Below are 23,878 nucleotides of genomic sequence, written 5' to 3'. Positions count from 1 at the left end.
CCTATAGCACTATCTGAACCCCAAAAGGTTTCCTTCAGATTTTGTTCTTCACCATTTATTGAGTGCCAGCTAACAGGCTGGGTCAGGATGAGACAGGGCAACTTAATGACAGCATGACATTAATAAACACAACCCTGGAAGTGCAAATGAAGTTACTGATTGCGGTTCTCAATAGACATCTTTACACACACACGCCCTATACAAGCATTTCTTTGCCTGAAAAAAACAAGCCTGAAATGCAGCTTTACTTTTTGGTGATCTTAGAAAGTAAAAAACAAATTACAAAGCAGCCCTGTGCTCCCCACCTTACAACCTCTTTTGCCCCTTTCCCTCCCCTGATTACCCTGATTCTGTGCAAGATGCTTTCTATTAAAGCTTTGTTAGGGCTCTGAAAATTGTTTGTTGATGTAAGAGAAAATTTCTTAACAATCTTTAAAGAAATCTCAAAATATGCGTGCCAGAAACAGAACTATAAAAGCTGACACAGAGGGAGAAAATGCACTGGAGGGAGTTTTCTTATTCCATTAGGAATCTGGTTTATTTCAAAGGATTTTTTTTTTTCCCCCCCAGTTTTTTTCCCAGTTAATACATACATCTGGGGAAAAAGAGACTTTAAATATATATGATTTAAATCAAGATCTAGTCTCTGTTCTTTCTGGCATTGACACCAATACGCAGTCTCCAATTTCAGAACCAGAGAGAGAAAACAATGCTGTAGTTTCGTTAGTCCAGTGATGCACACTAACACAGGACACGATGTCTGGATGCCAGTATGGACTTTTTAAGATTGAACCATTTTGCATGCTTAAAGCATGACTCCATTCAACCACACCTTCCACTATGGTATTGCAGGTATGCCTTTTTTAAAGTGAATCCTATACTGAGCTTGTCAAGTTAGCAGAATAAAAATGAAAATTTTGGTAAATATCAATTAAACTTCAGATTCTTATCTGGCAACTAAAAAGGATCCTTTGTGTTGGTCTGCTGTCATCACTGATGTTTTTAGCAAAACTAAGGCAAGAATTAAACCAAACTATGTTCAGGCTCTGAAAAGTCAGTAGAGCTGAGAAAAATAAAAAGCAGTTGGTATTTTTGTCAACATGTTATAGGCAAAATCATGTGTGCAAGAAGCATTTACACATAGTATGGAAATGTCACTTAGCATCTCTTCAGTAACAGTGTTGCATAGATATTACATATTTTACAAAGTGCAATGTGGGTATAGACTTCACATCATCGATGTGATGACGATACCATCAATTTCATGCATGCCAAGGAAGTAGTCCTTTAACAGAGACAGGGGAAAGTGGGAGCTTAATGGTTGTAGCAGCTACAGTCTACGGTGCAAAGGGGAACAGAAGCAGCTGTCAGGCTTCTACAAGGGGAACACTGAGGGCTGATTCAAGGAGAGACTTGTGAATTTGACAGACAGATGTCAAATATGGCTGTGCGCCCTTAGAGGAGATTAGGAAAAGGAGTTAGCTAGGACAGCAGGCTATAACAGGGCCATTTGCTTTCTAAGGCCTTGGGCAAGTCCTAGAAAAAGTGATACCTACAAAAGAGCATCTTCCACACTGCAAACACCCTCAGGTGTTTCAGGCTAAGTTACCCTACTGACCTCAGTTCCTCCCAGCTCCAGGAGGCTGGAAGGAAACGGAGAGCCTGTGATAGCGAAGAGGCAGTTGGAACAAAACTCACCATGTGAACTTGTATGGGGCTGCAGTGGTCAAGTATGCCAGAGGAAAGGGGTTGCTTGGCAGAGATACTTATGTGATTTTGTAACCTTTTACAATCAAGAATGTACAGAATGAGAAACAGAGTTGGATGAGCTCTCTCATTTCTCTCCAAGTACACCAAGTACACTTAAACCATCTCTGATGTGCATGTCTGCCCTGTTCTTAATTTCCAGGGACAGCTATTACTCAGCTCACTGAGGTGCCTGTTCCAGTGTTGTCACCATATCAAGTTTCTAAGTTTTTCCTCTTACCCAACTCATACAAGAAACTGTTTCTTGCCACTCTCCTAGTGATTTCAAAGAACGAGAGGTCTCCACTCTTCCTGTAAAGATTTCTCACATGCATTTGCTCAAACTCCAGACCTTTCTTCCTAGTCACATTACTAATAGTCACAGTTTCTCCTCGTTTTTCCTTTAAATTTTCTCCAATCTGTGATTCTCTTAAAGCACAATGCTCCAAACTGAGCACCGCACACCACCGCACCTCACCAGCAGCAGCTAAAGCAGAGTCCTTTCCACCTACATTTTATGGAAACCACATTGCCTGGCCATTTATTTCCTTCATCCATGTTTATATAATCTATTCGTCTTCCCCACACCTGTCCCCTTCAAGTAGTATGCTTTCTCTCCCCTTGATCTTGTTTTTTCAAGAGCATTCCGAATACTGAGCAACCTTCTCAAATTGTGCTCATTTTCAGTTTTCCAAATATACTGCAGGTCCAGTGTCATAATTTTAACCCATTCCTCTGTATATTGATAGTCTTGTGTCTCAATTCAATTCAAACAGATAGCTTCTAGAGAGGAACGGAAAGTCTAGCAACCTATTAACAAATGCTGTAAGGTATAGCAGGGCAGATCCCTAAAGGATGTTCTTCTTGAAACATCATCACAGTTGACAAATACTCAGTGATAACTATGCAATATACTATTCCCCTTCAGTGGCCACTTAATGATGATTTCATTTAGTCCGTATTTCACTGGCTTGTTTCCAACACAGACATGCAAAAGTCTAAATAAACCTGAGATAGGTTACAGCTACTGTTTCCCTCTCACCAGACAATTTATTCTTACCAACACAGAAAATTAGATTAAAAAGTAAGGTCAAAGGAACAAAAAACCTTTGGCAAAGATGAAAACTTATTTCTTAGCCTGTGAGATCTTGTAGGTCATGCAGCTCTCTTTTTGAGAGCAAAGACCTGTGACAAAGCTCAATTTTTCAGTGTAAGAATGAGCAGTCTTGGAGCTCATGAAGTAATCACATCCACATGCTCCTGGAAGGAACGGTTCGACAGAACTTAAAATAACCTTTTATAGTTTTTAAAAATCTCCCATAGAATGTAATAAGAAACTGTACCTATTGTACAAGACTACAGGCATTGTTACAAGACCATGAGGAAGAGGGATATGTTAACTTAAATTTGAAGCCATTTCACAGTAGTTTCTGTGTGACATTTTACACCTTGGATTATACTGGTGTAACTTCCCTGTTATGTTGAGCTCCAGTTTTCCTTAGTCTATAAACTCCTCCACGTACATTTGGAGACCTGATCTTGCATTCCTGGCATATTCACACTAGATGCTTAAGTCAAACAGCACTGCAAGTGAAGTAATCATTATAGTTTTATTAAGCAAATAATTTTTCCTTACAATGTATTTGTCAAAACCTGGAACTAATTTCCCCCTACTGACTTTCTCCCCTGCCACGTGGCAAGAATTAATTTTACCCCCATATTTTTGAACAGAGCTAAAATATGAAGACTGAGGGGGGAAAAAAAGGAACGAAGTAATCCACCTATTAATTTATGGAGTCAAAGCATCTTAATTTTGCCTTTGGTACCACTGATGATACTAGCACCTCAGTTCTGAGAAAAGCATGTCAGTGCATCATTGCTGGGAAATTACATAGACATAGATGGGATGGTGCATTTTTTCCACGTTCAGTAAATATCTTACCCCAAAATGAATTCCATACACTCTTAAGTACAAGCTCTTTTTAAAGCCCTTCAGGTCAGATCCTCTCCCAACTCCCTGTGGTATGCCAGAGAGCTCCTCCAGTTGAACTAGTTTATATCTGCATTAGCAAGGAGTGCAGCCCAGAGAGAGGAGCTCTGTGGAGCAAAACTGTTACTGCTGAGAAACCCAACATCCACGGGCCTGGGAAGTGGGTGTTAGTTTTTGGACAATGTCTAATTTCATCCCCAAACCTGAATGCTCCATAGGGGCTGCATTTGGTGCTTTAGGTGTCCTGCCAGAACATATTTTTTGCTTTAGTTTTACCTGAGAGTAAGTAGGTTCATACCCTTTGTTGTGGTTACTAAAACACAGCAAGCAGGGACTAAGGGGAGAGTTGTTTCAAAAGTAAGCTTTGGACCTGAACAAAAATGCTAATGTAGATGAACCCATCAGTCAGTGAAGAACCCCCTGTCCACCTCCTCCAAATCCTGAGTTACCACCTCCCAACCCTAACCTGCACCACCGAGAAGAGAGGCATCCTGTGCCCTGCTGGGTTCTCAGGAGTGGATTATCAATGGGCTGGACATGTTGCATTTCATCATCTGCCATTTTTAGGATTACCACACCTATGGTAATCCGGTTCTTTGCTGTTCAATGCATTGCTTTGAAATGTGCAAACCAATGTGGTTAAAATGGAAATAAGCATTTACAAGATGCTTATATAAGCATCTTCTACATACGTCTCTATAAATGTTTAAGATAAATAAGACAACAAAAAGATAGCAAGTTTAATTTCAAAGTCACACTAAAAAGCCTGCCACCGTGTCTCTCTCCCCACCTGACAAGCTGTTATAAAGTCTTAATTAACCCAGAAACTCCATCCTGGTGAATACAAAAAACCTTCCCAATTCATGCAGAGAATGACCTGGTTCAGTGAAACAGGCTTACAACTAAATTCTGCCCTTTCTTTGAGTTACTCTGACATACTCCAAGGTCAAAATTTTGTCAGGTAAAACACTTTTCTGCCTGACTAGGCAACTTCTACATTTCTGTGTTCCACTTCTTTATGCAGTGGTTTTCATTTTTCACTTAAAACCCACTTCACATAAGTGTAGGTAAGAAGAGTGCACATTGCTCAATACTGGGTCTCAAGCTATACATATGTGGTCAGAAACCAGTCACTTAGAGCGACACTGAGCTGGGGCAAACATATGCTACTCTGACTTTGAATGATATGCTGACATGAAGTTTGTGTTGAGGCAAATGTATCGTTGCAATTTATATAGAATTCTGGAACAAATACCTAATGTCCCCAACTTCAAAATGCAGAAATCGTCAGCTGCTCCAGTCAGGTGTAGCTATTCCACTACTTCACCTCTCAGACATGGAAGAATTTGAAATAAAACATGTATCAGTTTACATTATTATAGAACGTCAAGATAAGCTGCTAGACATAAATTTATGGGATGGTAACATTTCCAAAATCCTCAGTTATTCACGTGGATCAAAACCAAGAGAATCTGCAGAACCCTCAAATGTAGTTCTGGTAGATGTGCGTTGTTCTAAACAGAAAATAATATACAAAGCAGAGGAATGCTTGCCTCTGGGGAAAGCTGACAATATAATCACTTTGTTGTGTAATCAAGATGACTTGCATCCAGTTGGTAGCAAACTCTACAGCAAATAATTCCCCCAAGAATGACTGTTTTCAGCATATTCACCAGAAGTGAATTGTGTAAAATAACATTGTTTTTCATTATCAAATATTGGCATTTTAAAAGTGCACAACTTTCAGAAATGATTGACTTTCGAATTAACAAGAGATCCAGGATTTGACCTCCAAAACTGAAGAAACAAATAGTAAGCAATGGCTAAATAGAAGAAGGAACAGTAGCAAGAGATTTAAAGTCACAAAGTTGTGCTCCTCTCTTAACACTTAAGTTCAGATGCTAAAGGTTCATTAAATCAGTGTAATTTAGAATAGTCCAAATATCCTTCCTAAAATAAATTCAGGTTTTGTAAACAAAGGCTTTGCTGATAATCTGGGAAGATACAACCCTCCAAATTACAGGACAGAGTTGTACCTAGCACAAGAAGAGGCCTCTAGATTAAAAATAAAAACACACACCCAAAACCCAATGAGAAGATAAACCCAGTCCCAACTCAGTTTGGGTCAGTCCAGCTCCTTCTGGATTGTCCTGTGAGATACCTCCAAGTGCCCACCCGTTGTCCCAGCTGAAGAGTTGTACATCAAAGCAGATGATGTATCCCGTGAACAGCTAAATTATCAGTAAGGGAGTGATAATAAAACAACAACAAAAAATGTTGCCAATAGAAAAGAGAACACAAACCTCCTCTGTATTAGTTAACATGTCATTGCTCACTCCATAGCGAGCTCGGTGAGCTCTTTTCAGTCCTGTAGGGGAATTGCACCGAGGAGTCTTTACAAATCAGTAGAGGACTTTACTCCCAGACTAATGCTTTTGCAGCCTAGGTGGGACTCCATCAAGAGCCCTGCCTGGGTCTGTAGGATGGACACAGATTACAGAAAATCAGCAGAATTGTGCAAAGCGTAACTGAAGGCTGACCTGCAGCACCTGCTCCCGATCAGCTCAGATCCATTTACACTTCAGTTTCCAAAGTTTATTTTCTTTCCCAGGAATGAGATTCCTTCAAAAGCACCTGCTAGCATCCTGGCAAGCATTCTCTCATTTTGTGGGCAAATACCGCATTTCTAGGATTGCACCCCTCCTCTCTTTTGACACGTGGCCAAACTGAGAAAGCAAAGCTGGTCTCCAGGGTTTTTTGAAGGAATGATAGAAAACTTCACTTAATCCACTGTTTTACGTGTTTTACAAATTCACAATGCTACCACTACGCTTACAGACAAAGGAATAAATTCAGCAAAAACCTGGCCAAAGCCAGTTCTCCCGCAAATTGCCTTTGGGACGTGTGTGAGAGGAACACTCCGGAGAGTATGAAAGAAAAGAAATGTAGGTCTCCAAAGCAGAAACCCAGGACACTAGCGCAATCTAACTTATCCAACACCTCTCCAACAAAGATACCTAAACTGAGGCGTCTTCTTAATGAATACTTCGTTGCTATAACAGCCCTGGAGTGACAGTCAGCAGACCCCTCTTGTGCTACAAACACACGCAATATTCATACAACAATGCACTGAGCAAGGACATAGTGCTTATTCAGAACAACAAGAATTAAAATTTTGTTTAGGGGAAATTCGAGAGTTAAGCTGGGAAAGAGACGTGGCCACTGGCAGCTTTCTCCTACTAGAAATGTAACTGGCTCATGCCCAAGTGCACTCAGTTACGTGGATTCCTGACCACCAGTGTGAAGCAGCCCCAGGCTGTGTCAAAACAGATGGTACTTACAACTGCAAAAGCAGTGCATTAGCCATCCTCTGAAACCCAGCCCTGCCGTCTGAGGTCCCACTTGCTGTGTCTGTGACTTGTGATGTATAAATTGCAGATTGCTATTTATACGCAATAGCATATGGTACTCTGACATTTGAGGAGTATCAGATGTACATACATGCAAGTAAATCAAGAATTCAGCACTCTGTATTTATGGCAACTTCAATAACTTCCCAGTCTACTGAATGCCATGGTAAATAATTGCCTCATTGGGCATAAAATATTAACTGACTGTAATTATTCCTTCTGAGTTCATTGTGATTTCAATTTACTGAAATGAGATAAACAAAACTACTCTCCAATTGTTTCAATGTCATTTTGATTTCATTAAATCAAAATCCATATGCGGAAAAAGAAAATGTGATGCTTACATCTACACAACCGCTGAAAGAGTTATTACGCAAAGCAAGATCTCTGACATTATCTAAATCCTTCAGCCTCTTATTTTTCATATTAACCTAACCTAATTATATTAAACAACATCACCGATTCCTAGCTCTATATGCAATTTCACATTTATCCTCAGTAACACCAGCTTATGGCGATATCTTGGGGAGTAGAATTAAAGACAGGACAGCAGCAGCATTTGGAATCACAAAATATTTGGCATCTTGACAAAAGAGAAAGGCCCTTTTCTTTACAAAGCCCAAGAAAAAAAGTGAACTTGGCGGGGCAATCTCATCAATACGTATAAATACCTGATGGGAGGGTGTACAGGAGGAGCAGCCATGCTCTTTTCAGTGGTGCCCAGTGACAGCACCAGAGGCAGTGGGCACAAACTGAAACACAGGAGGGTCCCTCTGAACATCATCAAAAAACACTTCTTACTGTGAGGGTGACCGAGCACTGGCTCTGGTGTCGCAGAGAGGCTGTGGAGTCTCTGACCTTGGAGATACTCAAAAGCCGTCTGGACATGGTCCCAGTCAACCTGCTCTAGGTGGCCCTGCTTGAGCAGGAGGTTGGGACCAGATGACCTCCAGAGATCCCTTCCAACCTCAACCATTCTGTGATTCTGTGAAATAACTCTAATACACCTCCTGCAAAGAGCACATGAAGTTTAAGTCCCACTTTCAAACAGGCACCGTACGAACCTTTGCACTATGGTTCCAGGCATCTTCAAATCTGATCTCCCATCATGGGCGTCTTGCAGGGTTTGTTTTTTTCATTACACTAACTCAAGCTTCATCTCAACTGGTGCCTGATTCTCCTGTTCAAAGACTGAGATGATAAATGATCACCCTCATTGTTTAATGTTAAAGCTCAAGCAGGCAAATATTGTCAACTGATAACACAGCTGGTAGTGAGAAACAGTTTAAGGGATACTTGTTCTGCCGCATTTGCCCCCAGTTCAGAGAATTCCCTGAAGCTCAGCACTGGCTTTTGGTACCTGTAGGAAGGATGGGCACTTTTTGGCTAGAATTCACTAGAAAAGTAGTCTACCTCAAAATCTTCAGTAGTACCCTCATCACATATGACAGATAGTATCAGGTTTACCTGAACATAAAGTTAGTGATCTATCCGTAAAAAAATCCTCTTAAGCTATTATACAGGCATTGTTTCCCATAATTTCCTTATCAACAAACTGGTGAAGTACAGACTAGATAAGTGGATCAGAAGCTGACTGAACTGCTGGGCTCAAAGGGTTCTCATCAAAGACACAGAGTCCAGCTGAAAGCCAGCCACCAATAGTGTGCTGGGGCTAATGCCATGTAACCTCTTCATTAATGGCCTGGATAATGGGACAGAGTGCACCCTGAGCAAGTTTGCAGATGACACAGAGCTTAGAGGAGTGGCTGATATGCCAGACGGTCATGCTGCCATCCAGAGGGACCTTGACAGGCTGGAGAAAAATGGGCTGACAGGAACATGACAAAGTTCAACAAGGCAAAATGAAAAGTCCTGTACCTGGAGAGAATAACCCTATGTACCAGCACAGCCTGGGGGCCAATGAGCTGGAAACAGCTTGTCAGAAAAGGTCCTCATGGACACCAAGTTGAACATGAACCAGCAATGTGCCCTCAGTGTAACAAAGGCCAAGAGCATCCTAGGCTGCATTAGGAGGAATGTTGTCAGCAGGTCAAAGGAGGTGATGCTTCCCCTCTGCTCAGCACTGGTGAGGTCACACCTGGAGTGCCTATCCAATTCTGGGCTCCCCAGTATAAGAGAGACATGGACATACTAGAGAGAAATGTTACAGATATGATCAAGGGATTGGAGCATCTGACATATGAGAAGAGGCTGAGAGAATCGGGATTATTTACCATGGAGAGGAGAAGACTCAGGGGGATCTTATCAATGTGTATAAATACCTGAACAGAGGGTGTAAGGAAGATGGATCCAGGTTCTTCTCGGTGGTATCCAGTAAATGGACAAGAGATGGTAGGTTCAAATTGAAATACAGGAAATTTCTATTTAAACAAAGTTTTCCATGGTAAGAGTGGTCAAACATGGGATCAGGTTGCCCAGAGAGGTGTGGAGTCTCCATCCTTGAAGACAGTGTCCTGGGCAACATCATGTATTTGGCCCTGTTTTGAGCTGGAGGTTACCCCCAGCAGTGCTACAGGCTTGGGGAGGAGTGGCTGGAGAGCTGCCAGTCAGAGAGGGACCTGGGGGGTGTTGATTGACAGCCGGCTGAACATGAGCCAGCAGCGTGTCCAGGTGGCCAAGAAGGCCAATGGCATCCTGGCCTGTATCAGAAATAGCGTGGCCAGCAGGGACAGGGAAGTGATCTTACCCCTGTACTTGGCACTGGTGAGGCCGCATCTCGATGACTGTGTTCAGTTTTGGGCCCCTCACTACAAAAAGGACATTGAATTACTCGAGCGTGTCCAAAGAAGAGCAATGAAGCTGGTGAAGGGTCTGGAGCACATGTGGTACGAGGAGCAGCTGAGGGAACTGGGGTTGTTTAGTCTGGAGAAGAGGAGGCTGAGGGGAGACCTCACCGCCCTCTACAACTACCTGAAAGGAGGTTGCAGAGAGCTGGGGATGAGTCTCTTTAACCAAGTAACAAGTAGGTAATGACAAGAGGTAATGGCCTCAGGTTGCGCCAGGGAAGGTTTAGACTAGATATTAGGAAGTATTTCTTTACAGAATGGGTTGTTAGGCATTGGAATGGGCTGCCCAGGGAGGTGGTGGAGTCCCCATCCCTGGAGGTGTTTAAGAGTCGGGTTGACATAGCGCTTAGGGATACAGTGTAGTTGGGAACTGTCAGTGCTAGGTTAACGGTTGGACCAGATGATCTTCAAGGTCTTTTCCAACCTAGATGATTCTGTGATTCTGTGGACAGTCTACAGATGTCCTTTCTAAACTCAACTATTTTGTGATTATCAATTCAACTGAACCCACCAGGCCTCTTCTCTTTGAGGCCTTGCATAGAAGAACAAATTATGCCTAATTAAAGCAAATCAAACCCTCATGAAAATGTCAAAATAAATGTGTTAATTCAGAAACTCTGAGTGAAGATGTTAAGCGATCTTGACCTGTGTAGCTGAAGATTGAAAAGGATATGCTAATATGTACCATTAGCTCCAATGTATGTAGATAGAGGTGATGAAAAGGCTACTGTACTTGAGAAGGTACATAAGAAGGAGCAGTTACAAAGTTTGAGACTAAGAAAAAACATGGTAGTTGAGGGTTAAAAATTATCACACAGTACACAATTAGGTCAAGGCACAGGCTGCCAAGAGGGTGAGTTGGGATTGACATCTAGAGCTTTCTAGGAAGCAGTGAGATAAAACAAAACAAAACAAAACACAACAATAGAGGAATTAATCTATGAGGAAAATTCTGCTTTAAGCTGCTGTTTAGGCAAAATGACCCAAGAATTTTCCCAGCCTTTATCAACAGCCACCCCTGATTTGTCAGCCATCCTTGCTTTTTTAAAACAGAGAAGTAAAACTCTTACTGAAAGAATTTGTTGGGGTGCATGAAAAATGAAAGGACATCATAACAGTGAATAATCAATAGTAATTTTCATCAGTGAAGCTGTGCCACTCTTTTCCATCAGGTTGGCAGAGATACACTGTGCTGAGAAGCAGTGCCCTTGCTACAACTTTTTCAAGGCTGTTTCAGTGCACTTGTTTACAGATTTTGTACTCCTGATTCATAATATACAGACCATTCTCCATTTTGGGAGAAAAAAGGATGAAGTTTACTGCAAGGTACATGATCCACAGAAGCACATTAAACCCTGCTCATGTGGGCTGATAAGACTGCTGCACTTCAGTGGAAATTCCTCAAGATGCTCTCTTTTTTACCTATAATACAATGAATATACCGAAGATCCTTGTAACTTACAACTTGAGTTTGAAAGACAGCATTTGCTGGCCTCAGTTCTGGGACTCCTGAGCAGCACACTCCATTGCTAACCTTTCTTCTCGCTGTAGAAAAAGTAGCATGTGTTCTCCTTCTTTGCAGAATAGAGGCTACAGTGTGATGCACTACGTTAAGCCCATGGACAAGGACTACCTGAACTACAAAATTGGCACTAAAGTCCTAGTGAATTCACACTCAGACTACACTCAGACTACCTTCAGTTCAACTGACACTTTTCCTTCTACGACCAGCTTCAGAAGTTAGACTAGATGACACAAACCAGGGGTGAAAGTTATGCTCTGTTAAGCTGCAGAGAGAGCAAAACAGTGTCCAACTGGTGTACTAGTATTATATTTAAGCTGCAAAGTGATGACAAGGTTGTGTTTAAACGATGTGTGATTTAAATTAAGGTACCTGTAATGAGCTTTGGGTTCTAGAAAAGGTATTTAACATTGTGCTACAGTTCCACTAGGTACTGAAGTTTCGGGTGGACAAATTATAGCAATGACTTCATCTTCTCCTTCTTAATTGCACAAGACTTCAAGCAAAAGGCTAACACAAAAAAGAAATTTATAAAAATGTATTTCTAGCATTTTTCAGTATAATTTGGAAACATGGAGCACAGGCAATAAAGAGAGATCACAAAGTCACATCTTAAAACTTCTAATGAGGAGGTAAAAAGAATTTATATTAGGAAATGTTTTAGAAACCCTCAGTGACTTCATATTTTCCAGCTCACTGGATTTACAAGCAAAGAGACTGATGCTGCAGTAACTGGATGCCGAGTACTTCCTGGGATGTGCAGAGTAGCAGTGGCTACTGTACGTTCAGAGCAGTCAGCATCTCACAGGTTCACAACTCCCCTCACCCCACGCTAAATCTGAAACACTGCCAGCTTCGTTCACTCTCTGTTCTATTTGTGGCAAAGAGACTTTTCTAACATCAGTAATTGCCTGGAAAGTATTCCTCTCATTTCATTATAGTGAGCTACGCTCCACTGAATTTGTGACTATTTATAGTATGTACCATGCGTAGTAAGTAACATGACACTGAGAAAGTGTCAGTATGAGAAATGCTGAATTAAGAAGTGAGATGAGATTGCAAACATTGGGCCACCAAGCTACTATAATGCAGTTATAATGACATTTACTTGCTACTTCATTTTAATTCAATTTACAGAACATGTGAGCTACGTGCAAGGCAGTGGTATTACACACAATTCAGGAAAATACTTTTGTAGCCCTGCGGGTGATTCAAGAACTAGTACAAAATGTTGAAGCTTTCACTATTTAATATCTTATACAGTTTGTAAGACAGTGAAAACTGTTGCCAATTCCTGATCATCCTTTAGTTTGTGGGAATAGGTGTCTGCATCACAAGGCATCCCTCTTTTTCAGTTTGGATTGACTTTTGACATGGGACAGGGAAGCAAACAGAGGTGACAAATGCATTGCTCCTTCTGAAGCAGGACATTTTCAATGACAGGAGTGCACATGGCAGCTTGTGTCTTACAGAGGTCTCTCTAGTCCTAGAGCACTGAAGTCCTTCCATTTGAATCTCAGGAGTTAAATTCTCCCTAGGAGTTAAATTCTCTCTCCATACTACATGAAATGAGTCTTTTGTTCACTGCCTGCTGAAATGGGATGCCTGTACATCAACCTGGAGATGGAAAACAAGCTATCAATGATCTGTCTCTCCCCTGAGCCACATCACACATGGCTTTTGCAGTATTTGAATTCTGCCACTACAGCATCAGGCTGTGATTTAAATGCATAAAACCCTAGTATGAAAGTAGTTCATACTTTACAGAAAGGTGTCTGTACCCAGGGTCCGCATTAGCAGAGCACAAGGCTGATGCACAGACTGCACAGTTCACGTGGAGCGTTACCCCTTATTGAACAAAACCTGGTCTTGACCATCCTGCCTTTTTAAGGAAAACACCTTATAAGGCTTTAAGGTTACTGAAATGATGTAGCAAACACATACCTTGCTGAAGTGATACTTGACTCACAGGAATTTATGCCAAATGGCCTCTGTTGATTTAGAAATCTCTATTTCATAAACTCTGGAAGGAAAGAAGCCTACATTCCCAAGTGATCTGCTATGTTATAAAACATCCAGAAGCCATTTGAAAACCACACAATAAGAAAAGGTTTCAGAGAGGCATGCAGTGCCTCCACCCACGAGGGCTGAGCATGAGGCATGGACATCAGCTTTTCCTTCCTCCGAAACAAAGGTGGGATGCCTGCCTTGGGACTGAGCCATGGTTCCTGCACACCCGAGCCAACCGGTCACATCTCTTCATTACTTTTTATATCTACAGCACTCACCAGTGATGCTACTGAGTCTTCTTTACTGAGCATAACGAGTTTCATGCAAGTGTAGCCGTATCTGGGGAACAATTCATGCAGAATAAGCTATTTTAGCTGCCATAGCCTGCTCCTTTGACAAATTGCTTACATCCTTGTAACACAACAAAGCCTCATCTGCCTGCAGTACACTGCAGCAAGCTCAGCAGCCTTTCTGTGAACAGCTATTTGATCCTTGAAGGGAATTTAGATTTTTGTTTACAGAAAAACTCCAAAATGTCAAGAACAAAAAGCAACCTTATCACACTTAAAGTGCATTTAGCAGTCTTGCCATACATAAAGGTATGGGTGGAGGGTGTGCTTCTACACCCTGCACATGCAGCATGAGATTACTGCTGATATCAAAATGAGATCTAGGAACACACAATGATGGCAACCTTGGCAAATGATCAGGGGTATCACCGCCTTTTAAGATAGGAATGTGAGCGAACAATTTGTGGTGTGCATGTGTGAAAAATGCATAAAACCAGAGGGTGCTTCCCAAAACTGATCATGTTAAATGGGAAGAAAATCGTCACCCTCCAAACAGTCACCTTAAAGAGGAAGAAAATCATCAGCCAGATAAAGCAGCCTCCCAGTCAGAGGCCATGAGCTGCCTACCTTCAGGCAGGTTGCTTCAGGCAGAGACCCACACCTCATGGGGTGCATGTGAGCTCCTGGGTGCTGCCTCCCCAGCTGCAAGAAGCAGCACAGGGCCCCTGAGGTGAGAGTACCCACATCTCCTGCAGGACATGGGCGCAGTCACAGATGGGGCAGTGGGTGACTGTAACCCACACGTGCTGGTAAAACGTGTGTGTGTGTACCTGTGAGAGACTAGAACTTTTGGGGATTAAAGCTGTTTATCTGTAGGTGTTTATTAACATTTATTCAGTGTTCTATGTTATGATTTATCTGTGACATTACTGGTACTGATCCCAAATGTTTAGTTCATTGACTACAGATTAATTTCATATCCTTATTAAACTGCTTTGATCCTAATTTTAGTTTAATCTATGTGAACTGAATAGTACTGCACTGCAGCACATGGCTGTGATTCATCACTCACTGCTGTTTGTTTCTGTTATATTCTTAAGGATGAGAAAACTGATTTACAGCAGGTGTCGACAAGGGTTTCAAAGTAAAGCTAGGGATTAAAGAGTGTTGTTTAACCAGCTGCAACAAGCCATTGCTTAGAAAAGGTGTGGACAAACTCCAAAAGCAACCTAGGTCTGACTGTGTGTTTGTGGAGCACCGGTAGCGCTACATAGTGGAGCAACAGGGAGATGCTGAACACCTGCACCGAGGGATCATGTTCTGCCTTGGCAAGGGGTCTAGCTGGTTCAGACTCAGGTTCTCCAGCAGGGAATCACAACCTTGGTATAATCTAATTATCTCTCCATACATATATGTGTGTTATTTCCACATATAGCTATATTTGGCTATATGTAAAGGCAGACTACTATAATTACAGATGGCCAGAAATGAAAGAGTAGTTCTGAATTTTCTTATTAAGTATGGAAAGTACTGGAAACCACAGAAGTGCTATGACTGAATGAAAAGCTTACCTTTCATTTATAAAAGTTTGTGCTAGGGAAAACTTAATAATATACAACTAAAATCATCAGGAAATCAAATTAAAGACAATTAAATAAATTATTTAAAACATTTTTCTAGGGAAAGATGTCAAATTCCTTATGAGGATACTCCAATCACTCAGTTAAAACAGAAGGATTTTACCCTATTAACTTTCTCTCTTTTTTCATTTTTTCTTTTAAAATATTTAAGATCAGGAATTGGCATACTACAATAGATGAATTTCTTTGAAGAATTATATATATATGGAAAAAAAAAGAACAGGCACACTGGTAATGACTATTTTCTAAGCTGAGTTAAATTTAGCTTATTATGCTAAAATTAATTAAAAATTAATTTAGTTAAGCCACAGAATATTTTTCTGTGAAACATTTGATATACCTTTAGAATAAGGGGCGCTTACAGAGGTTCCATCTGCTATATTTAAAACTGAAACACTTTGTGATAGCACTGCTCAGAAAACAAATAGATATGAGCTGTAACACTTTAAGAGATTCCAAGCTACTGAAATATTGTAACTGCAAATTTACAACACAAGGGAAACAGCTTCCAGTGTGTGTCCAGTGCATCCGTGTGACTCAGCCAGGCAATGGCCCTTCTCACTTTCCCGGGAGTAATACTACTTGGAGCTGTACTAACCTATGAGAGGCACAACTACACTATAGTCTTTTCCACGCTCCTACCCATATTTTAACTGAATTCCCCCTTATTAAACATGTCTCCTCCTTCAGCAGAGCGGCACAAGCACAGACACAATAAACCCCAAGAATGATTTGGGGTTTTATCTGGTCCTCAGGTGAGCTCCAGTGCAGCCGGTGGGATGATGCAGCCAGGGGACGCACTAATGCAGGACCAGATCTCCCAACCGTGGGAAATGTGGAGCGCAGCCCGCAGCCAGGGGCATCTGTAGCTGTGGGAGACATGCTGCAGAAATGGGACACGTTCCCAAATTATGGTAAGCACAGTGGTTTCAGAGGACACCACGTGCACTGAGCTGGCTTCAGTATGACAGTGTAAAAGTGCTGCCATTTCACTCATTTCCCTTTTGTGTGCTCTCTGTTAAAACCCACAGTTCCACTGCACAATATGATGTCAAAAATGTCATACAGATAATGACAAGTGGAGCCAGAGGATGAAGCCAGATGTTTATTCTTATGTTTTAACCAATATAAACTAGATTAGGAAATTCATTTTATAGTTAATTGCATATTTTAAAATAAGCAGTTGTAACTATTGCACTAACCTACAAGGAATTCAGATGCTGTTGGACTTCTTGGCAACCTTGATGTAAACTCATATTCTGCTTCTTTCAAAAGGCTGTATCCAAAAGAAACATTGCATCAAATGTATTGTTAAGACTTTCCCCAGCATGTGCTTTGACATCTAGGCATGTTTTATGAGTCAGGGTGGTTGAGAAGCTTAAGCAACAGACCTGATGCTGCTGCATCTGACAGATTCACCACTTGTAGAAAGTAAGTTGCCTGTCTTCTTTTGACAGCTGAACAGGACATCTCAGCCGCTTGGCTTCATGCTCCCCATCAGTACACTCGCATCAGCATTCTCCAGCTTCAGCACACAACCAGGCACAGCACTCATCAGAGCTGAGCGGCCACCTCTGCAGCTGCCACTTACGTGATCCTGGTAACAGGGAAGGAACGAAGGAGCCCCAGGGCACTTTGAGACACCCATGCTCTCAAAGCAGTTGACAGGCACCTAAGTGACTTCAATCAACTGTAAGCATGCTACAGTATTAACTGCCCCCTGCATTCCCCACCGTAGCATTGGCAGCTTACTTCTAGCACACCTAATTAGTCACCAATAATCACCTAGCAGCCTGAGAAGCAGCTCTCAGATGGCAAGCTCAGTCTGGTCACAGAAGAGGTCTGTTTCCTTGAAATTGCACCTTCTGGTACTGGAACATTAAAGGCAAGTAAGGTTCACAGAGCCACAGAAAGATTTCTTTCCTCAAAGGAATATTATAGGTTGGCATGACCACATGGTGCCACCAACCCAACTGTGCTAGACACCCCATGAAGATGATGCAGAATATTACAAACTGGAAACCACAGTAAGCAACACATCTAATAGTTGTGCTCACCCTGCCATGCATCTTTCTCTGTCCTGAGGTCCATCTACTACTATGAGCATTCAGATATGGCTCCTGAAATGCAATCTGTTGTTTCTCAGCACAAGTAGTAAAAATCATGGACCCAGAGCCAGGTGTAACTTGTCCACCATCACAGGCAGTAGTGATGCCTGCTAGCTAATGCCTGTGAGCGGTTGGTGCCTGTAAGTTGAGGTCTGTAACAATTAGTGGTAAGAGAAGCATTCCATTATACCTTATGTGGTTATGTTGTCCCCAGTTGTGTATACCTGGAAGTCTCAAAGGGGGGGGCATATTAAGAAATTCTTTTACCAAACAATGTTTAACTTTGTATTTAACAAGGCCTGAGTGATTAAAATGCACAGAGAAGATATCCCAACCTTGAGAATAGATACATCCTGGCAGAAATGCTCAAACAAGACAGATAAGAAAGAACAGCCTGGTCAGACAACAGAGCTGGGAAACATCCACAGAGAAGAAATTGTCCTCAAAAGACTCGTGACCATAAAAGGGAAAAAGTAGTAGGGGGCTAACCCTCCAAACAACCACCCAAGACCCCCACGCATGCATACTGTAGTTTTGCAAGGCCTGCATTATGTAAATGTAGTAGATAGGCAGAAAGGTGAAGACTTCTTGGAAAATATATTAATATTCATGTCTTCAAGGTGTATAAAAGATGAACTTTTGTTTTCGCGTATGCATGTTAGGTGGAGTGATCCCCCGTGCATCCAGTGCTGCAATAAAGAATGATTGCCTTCTAAAACTTCAAACTAAGTCTTAGAGGGTTCTTTTGAGACCAAATTTACAGTAACAGTAAGTAGTTGCAGCAAACAAAATCTCTTTATGCAGATACAAACTGATCTAGTTTAAAGGAAAAAAAAAAAGACAAAGCAAAAGCAAGCAGAGTGCAGGTGCTTGGGAAATAAGCCAATGCATAATATAACACAAATTTCTCAAACACCTTAAGTTAGACATGCTATCAGTCTTGAAATACAACTCTGTAGACATACCACTGTACTGTGCAGTTTGGAATCACCAGCATATTGCAAGCAACTCTGAAAAACCTGGCAACCCTAAGGTTCATTAATTGAAGTAGTTTCAGTTTTCAATTCAAGTTTTGTTTATCCTTTATGACAGAACAGATCCAAGCTGAGACATACTATGAGGATTCTGCTAGTAAATCAGTAATCACAACAAAGTCTATTCAAGAGGAAGACTCTTTAACATTCACTCATTAACTGTTTTGAAATCTTATGAAGAAAGACTTGATGTCACTTTAAAAAAAAAAAAGAGAGAAATCAAAACAGGTAAATTAACCAGCCTCCCTTAAAACATGGAGTTACCTACTATCAGAGGCCTGTGGTGAGAGTGAAGTTAAAGCTTTTACCACTGATTTCTACCATCTGGCCAATACATCACACATTTTAGTTTTCTATATACTGTACTATAAACACATACTAGATTTAAGCTTTGTATATGAACCATTCACCAGCAGAACCCAAAATATCCCATCGCACACCACAACAGAAATTTGCTATCCACAGGATGGTTTGTTTGTGCCTCTAACTTCTCTCTGCCACAGAACCCTCCAACTCCTACAACTCTCTGCAGAGAAACTCCTAGAGCTTGCTCTTTTGTGTCACTATCAGCACACACAGCACAGCGCTGCTAGCAAGTAAACTTGGCGGAGGCTCACAAAATACGCAATTTAACAATCAAGGGCCTTGTTGAGTTGGACCTTTTATTGAACATAATTCTGGCCCTTGTCTCCCCTCTCTGTTTATAAGGCTTACCAAGTATATAAACTATTGCTCTTAAATTATGAGGACCCACATTTATGAGAGCAATTATCCTTTGTTTGTTTAGAAAGGCTATTTGTCTTTCTCCTGTCTCCTAAATGCCTTGCTGCCTCCTTTGCCCAAAACAAAGCAAAATGTTTGGATTTTTATTTGAGGGTGGGCTCCATCTGAAGTTCACTTAACAAGAGGAAATCTCTGCTATAACCATTGGATGGGGGGGAGGAGTGGGAGGAAGAGATCAAGCCTTGCTCCAGTTCAAATGAAAGCTAGGCAAGGCAATTGTTTGGAGGAATAGATAAAGTTTTTTTATTTTATACCTCTATAAAATTCATTATAAAGTTGGGCTGGTTTTGCTTCCAAAAAAAAAAAAAAAAATCATAGTACACATCAGTTAATAAATACCTCACTGTCACTGTGCATTAGGGCAGGGTAAGGTTTGGACACTTGACTGGTCCTTCTGCAGCCTGTTCAGATGAGATGGAAAGTAAAAACTCACCGCCGGGAGTTTAAAAAGACCATGGTATCCCTAAAGAATGGATTAAACTATAACTTCCAAAAGAATAAAATACATCTTTGTAACACTGCTCTATTCGGAATTAATACTGCCAACATAACATACGTTTGAGGTCTGCATGCAAGTGCACTTGGCTGGCTGACTGTGCTTCCCAGCGAGTTGTCAAGTAGCGAGCATAGATGGATTTCCTTTAACGTTTTCAGAAAAATGATCCTACATATCAGCTCTGTCATTCCTGTAACTCCAACAGAACTTTAAGACCTGAACAGCCCTGTGGCCTGTAGCCAACTGGCTATTTACCCTGAGGACTGCTGTTCTTCCTTCCTCACCAGAATTTGCATCATGCGCCCTCCGCTACACAAGGCAACACCCAGACTGAGCCTTTGAAATCATCTACTTAAAGAAAAAGAAAGCTAAGTTGCCTGGAAAGCCACAGCAGCAGTAGGGAAAGGAAACAGAAAGGTGATGCAGCTCCCCCTTTTTTCAGCCACACACCTCCTCACTGTCAGTAAGGATTGAAGCTTTAATATGAGATGCCCTGGGTAGGGGAAAACGTCCATCATACTTTCAAGCATGAAACTCCATAAAGGTCCTTCTGATGGAGGAGGATGGGACAGATCTAGAGTAGCTGAGCTTCATCTTGGAGAAAAAAGAGAGATTTTTAAAACAAGTGCTGCAGAACCGTGTCAACAGAAGGGAGCAACAGGGCTGGCGGGTGCAAGGAAAGCTGCTCGGTGGGCTGAGTCATTACACAACCACCAGTGCTGGAGCACAGAAGAGAAACGCAGCATGGAAAAAGCCTTCCAGAAAAGTGGCAGTTGTTTTGTTCAACAAAGCCTGATGAGAAGATACTTCAGAAGTGCAATGCATTTTCTAAATTGGGGGAATCTTAATTATATGACAGGGAAAACTCATGCCTTTAAGTTCAGTGGTTGTTTTGCTCTCCATGTAGCAGTCACCCATCATCTAGGCAACTTTTATTCACTGAAATTCAATGTTTCAGTGCAGAAAGAGGAAAGCACCAGTCACTTGCAGGCTGAAAGTACATTTTGCTATTTATAAGCAACTGACACACCCTAATACAGTTTCCATATCCAAATATGATTAGCAGAGATCTTGTAATGGGACTTCATGACACTTACCAAGTTATAATAAAGGAGCTTATCTTTCATGATGCAGGATGCTTTACACTCTCAGCAAGGCACCTCTGAAATAAAAGCACAAGTTCCCCTTCTTGTAGAACCTGCTTTCAAGGTTAAATAAATACAGTCATCTTCTGGTAGAAATATGAAGTATTAATCATGAAAAGCATGAAGATGAGATCATACAAGAGCTAATGCCATTCTACTTTCCAGAAGCAGTCTTTTTACTCCCCAATCCTCATTTTTTAATTTTTAATTCTTTTTTTAAACCATCAACAATTCTTTTTATGAAGTAACTTTACGCCATGTCCTAAATATGAATTTTATAGAAAGCTTTTGCTGTAAAAGAGTTGTCTGGTTTGATTAATAGTCATCTTGAACAGGAAATACTTGCATAATGTGAATACATCTTGGACACAGATCTGGCTCACAGTAGGTCTTTTGTGCTGCAGAGACTAACCTGGAACTGTTCCCACTGATACTGCTTTAAACAATCCTGCTGGACTGCAGGGTGCGGACACCAGCATCTCCTTCTGCAGGTTTTAAGCAATCCAGCTGAGCAGGGGAATTTACCCAAGTTCCACCAGCTATGGACAAAGAAGAGAAACTGCCTGATTACTGAGCTGTATAACCTGGCCTTTCTGTCAGAAAGCTTTTCACGTCTATCGCACAGCTCAGCATCGAGCGCTTAGAGACCTCTGAATACAGACAGCTAAAATATGGAAAATTTAGGATTACTTGTAAACTGTCAAACAAAACCTCTGTGTGCAGCAGCCTCAACCAAAAAAGAGTACTAAAAGGACAGAGAAGGATCTGGTGAATATAGTCCACTTGAGTTTCCAGAAGATGCTCAATTAATGTCTACCTGGAAGGTCCTGAGAGACTGGGCAGCCGAAAGGAGACGTGGGAAGATCTCAAAGATGAAGTCTTTATTTATTTATGAGAACAGGAAACAAAGTAGGAGTTATCAGTTGGTTCTTGCCATTAAAGGAAGGATCTGGACAGTTCAATATGCTCATAAGTAATCTAGAAAATGTGGTTAATAGGAAAACAATGAATATGATTTTTGCTACATTAAACTGTTCAAGGAGGTAAAGATGAGGGCTTACTCTGAAGAACTGCAGAAATGTCTAAACACACTCTGTTATTGGACATTACATTGTCAAATAATTTAATGTAGATATGAATGAAACTCATTTGGATAAACTTTCAGGCATACACACATAAATATACAATTTTCCATACAAAGTGAAGGAGTTTGAGCTGATCATTACTAATGAAGAGTAAGATCTTGGGACTGCAACAGACAGTTACACACTGTAGTTCCAAGTGTCACTAAAAAGCTATACCACACCTATTTTCTTGCACTAGAGAACAGAGGAGACACCATTGACAGGCTCAAAATAAATGGATGTGAGATAGTAATGATCTCTAGCTGGAGGATGGCAACATTTGCAGAACAAGACTTATCACCTCTCCTCCTATCCTATTCATAACGCTTATACTTTTTGTTCAGCTCCACCACTGTTTTCAATCTGACTCCTTCCTCTCCCACACGGTTTTTCAAATCCTGTAAGAATGCCATATAAGCACTTCCAATAAATATAGGGCTGAAAACACATTATACTGCAAAGTGTTAAGAGCTGCTGTCTCTTCTATATAGAGTACTGCAAACATGATTAAAACTGATGAGTGTTCTCAAGCCCTAAGAGTGACTGGAAGGTACAATTAAATGTCTCTTTTTATAAGAACAGCTGGAGCCAAATGGTGGTGAAAAACTGGTGAGGGTCATAAGTCAAGAAAGTAAGCTGTGAACTGGGTCAAGAAAAGGTTAAGTTGTAAACAGGCAATCTGGCATTTAGGGCTAAAAAATTTAATGTGCAGTCAATTGCTTAAGTGGGTAAATATTAGGCTTCCTAATAAACATGTCTGAAGGTAAGGGAAAGAAAAAACACAGCGGGAGAGGTGCATTTTCTGACAACAGCACAAAGGTAAGGTAGACCTAGGTAACACACACAAGAACTAGTAATCTAACTCAGAAGACTGATGTGTGTAGTGCATAAGCGAGCTTCTCTTGTTTGCCAGTACCAGAACTGTGTTAGGGACTTCCTGAAGTTCAGAAAACTGGGAGAATAATTCTTAGACTAATTTTTGGAAACAGCCTTCCCTGTACTTCCAACCTTCCTCGGGCCAATGGCTCAAGCTAGCATTACTCCAAATGAATTTTGAATTCTGCAATGTTGACGGAGTTTTCTTGTCAGATTTTAAAAATTTCAGCCAGACACCATCTGTAAAAATCATACAGCAGAGTTGTGATCCATGTCTGACCACCTGCAGTGTTATACAAGAACTCTGGTGGAAACAAGGGAAATTTTATTTCCCCAGAAGGTCCTGCAAGACAAAAACATTCAGAAAATGGTTGGTATTTGACACTACTTTTATTAAAATCTAGTCAAGGAAGAAAGGAGAATATTTTCTGAGCTATCCAAGTCTCAAGATGAGTAAACAGAACTGTAGCAGGTATGGCAAGGAAAGACAAGGTTTAATATTAACAGGATCTAAAAGTTATTGCTTGATATTGTCAGAGAAAAAAAAATGTAATAACGAAGAAACAGCTCCCCTCTTCAGGGCATGAGAGGCAACAGAAGCTGAGGAACAGGCTCACACAAGCAGCTCACATTTAGAAACCCCCCCCTCGGGAATGCATGATGTGGAAAAATCAATTCATTTCCAGTGACTAAAGAAGCAAAAGATGCTGTTGTCACCTGAGGAAAGGGAAAAGGTCACTGGCATGGGAAGGAAGAATGATCCTGTAGTTAAAGTTACCACAACTGCTCTGGGACTGCACAGTTATCAGGCAGCCTAAGCCACAACAGTTGTGGTGTTTCTGCACAGTTTACAGAGTAACTGTGCAGTGGCATTTTCCCAGAATGTATTTTTCCCCC

General features: G+C 41.2%; 1 protein-coding gene across 3 annotated transcripts in view; it reads right to left on the bottom strand.

Annotated features, from left to right (window-relative positions):
• The window catches only part of FBXL7 (F-box and leucine rich repeat protein 7), a 196,912-nt gene that overhangs the window by 12,041 nt on the left and 160,993 nt on the right, over positions 1 to 23,878 (bottom strand). Inside the window, exons 1-2 of one of the 3 annotated variants that reach the window (XM_074826307.1) lie at positions 16,807 to 16,933; positions 16,618 to 16,691 (exon numbers count right to left, since the gene is read on the bottom strand). The exons of the other annotated variants lie outside the window; for them this stretch is intronic. The gene's annotated coding sequence lies outside the window, so the exon portion shown is untranslated. Of the gene's footprint in view, positions 1 to 16,617; positions 16,692 to 16,806; positions 16,934 to 23,878 lie in introns of those variants that run through there. 3 annotated transcript variants of the gene reach the window in all.

The sequence above is a fragment of the Strix aluco genome, chromosome 1 (genome assembly GCF_031877795.1).
Source record: "Strix aluco isolate bStrAlu1 chromosome 1, bStrAlu1.hap1, whole genome shotgun sequence".
Lineage (NCBI taxonomy): Eukaryota > Metazoa > Chordata > Aves > Strigiformes > Strigidae > Strix > Strix aluco.
The sequence above is the reverse complement of the archived record's forward strand: the minus strand, read 5'-3'. Positions and strand labels throughout refer to the sequence as shown.